The following is a 7,462-nucleotide window of genomic DNA, read 5'->3' on the forward strand; positions in this document are numbered from 1 at the left end:
TAGTTATATCCTCTGGGCTATGTCTGCGAGAGTGCATTTGCCCATGGCAGAGGTCTGGAGTGCGTGTTCTGCAGTTCATGTAATGTCACCTTCTTGCTACTGTCATAACTCAGGCTGGGTGTCAGGCAACGTCGCTCATCCACGCGCGTTCACCCCAGGCTGTCTCTCCCAGCACACTGCAACCTTGCCTTGAATCAGATACGTGACTCAGGTGAAGCATTTTTCCCTGGGTTCTCCGTTATTTTTGTCAGGTTTCAGCTGCTGTTGGGGCAGGACTGAGTTCCCCAAGAGGTTTTGAATGAGTCTGTTGTGGGGAAGAACCTCTGGGGGGTGGGAAAACGTCTCAAGTGGAGACTAGATATGAGCTTTTTTCCTGTTGTTTCTGTTGTAGTATAGAAAATCCATGGCATTATCTGCAGTGGTTTCGGTTAGCTGCCTGCTGGCTTTCAGAGGGGAAATTTGCCTGTGTTTCGACACAGCAATAAGAGTTACAATGTGAAACTGGACAAGAGTATTGGAAGAACAATGTGAGCTCCCCGCTGTGAATACACCAACTGTTCTAAAAATCCTACTTCCAACAGCGTACTTCAGGGAGCATCTTCTGCCATTGTCTGCAGTTGCAACAGCATCTTGAATAAGCAGTTTCTAAATGCTGCCTTTCATATTTTCATAAGAAAAAAGATCCAGTTGCCAGTTTAACTAACCTTACCTGGGTCTCTCAACAAACACCACTTGGGACTTCTTCTCTTTTGAGTGTAGCTTAAGTATGTGAAAACAGAAGCCAGAGTGCTTGTTTCTTCTGTTCAGAGTGAATGAGTATTGCAAACATAATCAAAATCATCAGAGGCTTGTATCAGAATGATGGCAATGAACATGTCCTCCACGCTCAGAGGCTCACTGGTAAGTCTCTTTTCATTTTTTTATTGAAGGCCTCTTCATGTTGAAAGCAAGGAGCTGGTGGTGGGTGTTGTGCTGGGCAGAGCTGCGGAGCGAGTGCTTGCTGGGTAGCTGCAGCTGATTTTTCATGTGTCTTGACGCTGAGCGCTGCCAGAGGGGCATCTCCTCCCATTGCCCCTGACATGGAGCAAGGAACCAAAAGCACTTTTCAAGATCATCGAGATCATGGGCTGGCCCCGACTGCCTACGCCAACCCCATGGGAGGCTGCACCGTGCCTATGGCTCTGCTGTGGTGCCAGCCCCAGAAACACAGAGGGCAAGGCCAGAAGGGACTGAGGACACGTAAGCATCAAGTTTTACGCTGCATCTGGTCACCCGAGATTTGGGCATCATTATTTGTGTTCCGTTCAAGTGGTTCTGCCAGAGAGATGCCTAGACACAAAAGGCACACTTCTCTGACCAGATGTCATCCCGAGCTCCCTGCATGGTCACCAGAGAGAAAAAGATGCAGAGGTACTTCAAGGATGCGATTCATCTCCTCCTGAGGATGAATTGTCCATTTGAAGAAATGAACCGGACCATGGAAGTGCCTGTTCCTCTCCAGAGACAGAAAGGGTTCCTAGCTGACATGCAGCCATCCGCGTTGGAGGACATCTAGGGGAATCTCATCCCCAAAAGGCAGACGCCTGCTGCTTCCCTCCATATATTGTGTTGTAGTTTATCCTCTGTTAAATATTTGTGTCTAATAAGAATTTGTCTGGCCTGAGATGTCCATCGCCGGGTCTTCTTATCCCTACCTTTGTTAGGTTAAAGGGTCTTTTAGTACCCCGGTCTTCTTCCCCCAGAAAGTCTCTCTGGAGCCCAGACAAACATACAAGACAGATGATCTGTTAGTCTTAGGTGAAAAAACCTACCTTTTTCCCTTAAAAGGAACCTTTTCCTTTTCATGTGGGAAGGTGTCCACAGAAGCAGGATGTTGCCATTGCTGAAGCCGGTTTATACCTTTGGCGAGACGGGCTCCGAGGCAGGAGCGCAGCCTTGGGTGCAGGCTGCCTGGATGGGGCTCCAGAAGAACTGGACTCCCCAGGAAATGTCAGGATTGCTGCTGGTTTCTGAACTCCTTTAGGAAAGCAAACACATATTTAACTGAAATAAAAAACCAAGCAACTGCTGTCGGGTTTTTTTTTTTCTTATATTAAACAAGTGTTTAATTTAAAAAAAAAAATCCAACAGATGGCAGGGCTGTACCTAATGCAAGACCGAGCACTTCTCCGGTGAATTTAAGGTGGTCTGCAAGAGATTTTAAAAGACAAGGATTGAGGGATCCATGCATTATTGAGGATATATTTAAAAAGCCCCTAATATCTTCCTTGCTTTTAATTACATTGAAAAAAATGTCTTCTCTTTTCCTTATTTCTTCTTAGCTTTGCAGTGTGGGGCCACCCCTGGTTTATCCAGAGGCCTCTTGGGTATCTGCCCAGGTACCTCTGGGGTATCCTTCCTCTGGCGACTGGTCAGCAGGAGAGACAAGGCAAGGTGTTAGGTGCAGTGCCTGCGCCCCTCAGCCCCAGCTGGAGCAGGAGACCAGAGCACTGATGAAAGGACACCAGCTCTAAAGCTGGCCCCGTGAATCGTTTGGCTCCAGCAGCCCTAAACCTTCTGTTTCTCTCCCCTTTCCCATTTAAAGTTCCCTGGTTTGGCTTTCTGCCGCTGCATCATCCCACCAGCCGTCAGCACCACGGCTCCCACCACGTGGGGAGCCAGAATTTTAAGGTGGCAAAAAGAAAAGGAAGGCGACATCTCTGAGGCCCAATTTTTGCAGAAGCAACACAAAGACTTCTGTAGCTGTCAATAGGTCATGACTCATTTATAGAAAATGCAAATGAAATAATCCTTTCTGCAAAACGGTACTGAGAGCCTTGGATCTCAGACACATTATTCACTTGTTTATGTTTGAGCTCTCCCGTGGGCTTTTCCAGATCGGAGATGACTGAGCCAGGCGCAATCATTCACTAGGAGTCTTCTGCCTTAACCCCTTCCTGCTTTTTTTCTTTCCCCCCTTCCACCCACACAGCAAATGAGGTTTGGGCAACGCACCAGCCGACCCCTGCCTGCCATCTCCTTACTTCAGCCTGGTGGTGGTGGACACGTTACTTGGAACGAAGCATTGGGATGAAGTAAACGGACACAGTTGTGCAGTGGCGGTGGTTGTTTTCTTTTCCCCTGATGGTTTACAGGGAATTCTGCTGTAGGCATGAAAAAGGAAGGGTAACTATGCAACGGAATTGCTGGGGTGGTCAACCCAACACAACTCGGCAACATTTTCTTGCAAGCCAGGCAAGCTTGCAAGCCCTCTGGAGAGTTTCAATTGATGTGGGGTTTTGCTTGGATGTTTTGTAGATTTTGATGCTTTTTCTATAGAGGAAACTGAAAAGAAACCAAACATGACTGTTTAAACTGAGTTTCCCATAGGTTTTGCACTCTTTCATACTCATATGCTAAGGTGAGATTCTTAAGTAGAAAAATAAAGTCATTTCACACTATTCTCCATACACTTGCAATAAAGAGGTGTGGATTTTTTCTCTTTGATACTTCATTACTTTTTAGAGTCTGAAAGACACAGCCTGAGGCCAGCGGCAAGACCTCTTTTATGCCCTTTCCAAAATCTTCCCTTACAAGAGCCTGAAGACAGGCTGTCACCATCTTTGTGAACCCTGGACCTTGCCCAGATCTGATGTGCCCACCTGGTGTTTGCTCTTTGGACTCTCCACCACCAGTTCAACAGCTTCTGCTATTTTGTATGGACCTATCCAATGAAGGGGCAAATCCTTTCAGCTCTGAAACTTGGAGCAGCTTCCTTGTACACGGGAGGAGAGAGGTGCAGGTGACCTCCGTACATGAGGGGAAAGAGGTGGAAGCGGGAAGGAGACGGTCGGGCGCAGCCTCCCTTCCCCTTGCTGAGGGTTTCTCACCCCCTGGGACATTTGCCATGCAAAATGGGCACCAGGTCCAGCCAATGCCCTACAATTTATGGGTGTCTCTGGGTCTGTAGAGAGCATCATATACTTTCTCTGTAGACTGAAGAGCTGAGTTTGTCTTTCGGATGACTTTGTGCCAAAATAAATCTGGAGATAGCAGTGGGAATACACCAATATTTAGGTGGGATTTTTTTTTTTAAAAGGTTAATAAAGTATGTACTGGGAATAAAATAAAATAAAAAAAATCCCCTACCAGTGGTTTGGGAAAAAATACAACTCTTTTTCTGTGTCTCTCCCATGCCGTCCCCTCAAGGAAGGTTTGGGTAGGACATTGGCCGGGACCTTATTTTCATTTCCACCAGGAATGTTTTTTAGCTGGCACACGAACTACATGTGTAAATAGCCCAGGAGTTTGGGAAGCTGCTTTACTATTTCCTCCTGTAACTAACAATGGAAACCCTTTGAGAACCGTACGAGCCTCGGTGGAAGTTCACATGTCTCCTGACACGTGGGATTAGCCGCCGTGCTCAAATATTTATCCTGACGGCGCTTCTCCCCGAGAAGCAGCTGGCTGCCTGCTCTGCAAAGCGCTGGCCAGCCGCGGGGGCAGAAAGGTAGGGGAGGCTGGAGCTGCCGGCGTCGGGGTGCCCACAGAGCTGGGCTATGAGGAGAAAAGCTGCTTTGCAAATATGGTGTGGGCTGATCTGAGTTTATTCTGTCACAGTGAATTCAGCATCAAATTAAAAAGAGAAAGCAGAGCCGATGCATTGGCCAATTCCAGCGTATAATAGGTTAGCTCAGTGCAGTTACACTTCTTTGCTTTGCTTGGTGGGTCCCCAATTTGTCTTCATTTTTATTCCTGTCTCTGCCTTCGCTCTTCCTGGCCTGTATTTTATAGCCTATGCCTCTCTGGATTGATTGCACAGTCTGCCCTACAGAGCTGGGCAGAGCGCAGGCTGATCCTGTTCCACATGTACAGGTATTTTTAAATGATCTTCTAACAAGAAAATGAAAGCTTAGCCTCTTTTTGCTGACAAATACTCAACTTAAACAATTCTGGGAGTTACTTGTTTCACATGGTTGATGACCATGGAATAACAAAACATTTCAGAGATACGTCCGTAGGAATACAGGTACTTTATGGCATCTTTTCTGTGTTTAAGGCCTGTTAGAAGAAAATAGGATATAGACAACTACCTGCATAAGTCAGTTTTGAAAATGGGACCTAGACATCTTAAATCAGCATGTGTAAATATCTTCATAAATCAGGTAGCGTGTTATGGCTCTGAGAGGCTTTATAAATTAGTTTGGAAGTAGACAACAGCTGAAATAGAAACAGCGGCACGCAGTGGGGAACATAGTATAGCTGCCCTTCCACAAAGCTTTCTACCCCTCCGACAGCGATCTCAGTGTCGCACATGGCCTTGTGGAAGTGGGTATGAAGGACAAGATGAATTTCTGTCCCGTTGGCAATACCCCTGTCATCTCGGGAGAAGTTGGTTACTCGGCTCACTGAGGAATGTGCTGTTGCTGGTGGTGTTCTGGGAGGAGAGGTACGGAACCCTTTTGAGTGCAACTCATGGCTGACGCACAATTTGAAGAGAAGCAGAAGTGGCTCAAATTTACAAAAGTTGAGCAGCTGGCCAGCCGAGAAGGGAGGCACCTCACAAGGGCTTGTCGGTGGTGGGTGGGCGGCTCGCTCCTCCGCAAAGACCGTCACAGCACCCGGCCTCGGTGACCCAGCTGGGAACTTCACGGCACGTTTGAGCACGGCTAAGCCCAGCACCTGGAGCACGTTGTGCTGCCCGGGAGCAAACTCTGCCGCTCCCAGCAGGGACCCGTGTGTGTCTCGGTGTGGCCAAGCTGCTGTCAGTAGCAAGCATACCTCTTGGTGAAGTCCCTCGGTGTTTTTGGAGCACGGTTGTTTTGAAGAAGGCAGCTTCTTTGCAAAGCCCGGGTGAGCAAACAGCATGTGAGACGGGGTGAGCCAAGGGCAATACGTTGTCATATAATGTGCCTATTTCTTTTTACTCATCTGTTTATTTTTCGGAGCAGAGACACAGACAGTAGGCTTGACTGACTGAAATAGAGGAGTCTCTTTGTAGCATCCGTGCACAAAGAGCGACAAAACAGGGCAACATGTTAAAACCGTCCTGCCAAAAGTTGAGCTCCCAGCTCTGCTGGGTTTCTGGGACTGACACTGTTATTGGGAATGACTGAACCCAACCCTGGCTTTGCTGGATTTTGTCACAATAATGCCACCAACCCAGTAGGGAGTATTGAAAATCCTGGCCCATAACAAATATCAATAATGAATACTTCTGGCATTTTGTCTAAGGCAGGGTATCCTGTTAGAATGCATGGTTATATTAATTTATGGGTTTATATCCCATACTTTTCCATCTCTTAAGACAATGGATTTACATGGCATGTTTCACCGACAGGAAGAGGATTTTTTTGGCACCAAAGGAATGTGTGCAGTACGTAGAGATCACTGACTACACAACCAAATTACTTTCCTTTCAGGGTAGTATTAGAATGGCACCAGATAACAGAGCAGGTTTAGTTCAGGAAATGAATGATGCTTTATGTAATCAAATCTGCAAGGGAGATTTGGCAAGAAGGATGCGTACAGACAAATTATTGCTGAGTCTGGACATGGCATTAAGAACATTAATTTTTAAGTTGTGGGGATCACTAAAGATCTCTAGGAGAGGAAAAGGGCACACAGCCTCCATTTATTTAAATCAGAGCCAATACTAGCAGAGGCACAGACCCTAATACTAAGTCAAAGTATTGGTGCATTATTTATGCAAAGGAGTTAGTGTTGCTGTCTTTGTGGTCTTATGGCTCCTTATTAAATACACTCAGGGTTCAGTACTGCAAGCTCCAGACAGCCTCAGTCAATGTGTTTGTTAGGGAGAGGCAATGAAGGCACATTATTGCTTTGGAGAGCTGAGTCCTGCTAGTAGGAGTGCTGCTCCTAGCAACAGGCTTTTACCGGGCTGAAGAAGCATGCTGGTTACTTTGCACACATGTGAGCAACCGTCCAGCCATGTAAAAATCACATTTTAATGTGTTATACTGTCAGAATGTCTTTCTCATGGAGGAACCTTCCTCCTACCCATCCCAAATCCAACATTTTCTATCAATCAATCAGCTTAATTATACTCAAACCCCAGTTTCAAAGTCTCACTCTCTGATCTTGAAGATACCATGCTCTCCAGGTGAACTCCAACAAAATACACTGTATAAAACAAACGGCTAATCCTACAGGAACATCTCTCTCCTGTTTCCAAAAACTGGGGACTGTCATCCACAGCAGACCAGTCTTTGCCAGCTCGCACAGAGCACTCCCAGCCCTGCACTGGCCACATGCTTTATTTCTGCGACGCAAAGAGGAGCGACACATTTCAAATGAACGCTGTGTGCTCCCCCGCAGCCCTCGGAGGAGAATGGATGTCCTAGTCCTCTGACCTTCCTCACTTCTCCCAGGCTGGCGAGTGAAAGGGGTGTCTTTGGGTCTGCAGGAGAAAACTGTACCTGGGATCTCCTCAGTCAGCCTGCATTGCTCATTATTACCACTC

This window comes from Aquila chrysaetos, chromosome 2 (assembly GCF_900496995.4).
Source record: "Aquila chrysaetos chrysaetos chromosome 2, bAquChr1.4, whole genome shotgun sequence".
Taxonomy (NCBI): domain Eukaryota; kingdom Metazoa; phylum Chordata; class Aves; order Accipitriformes; family Accipitridae; genus Aquila; species Aquila chrysaetos.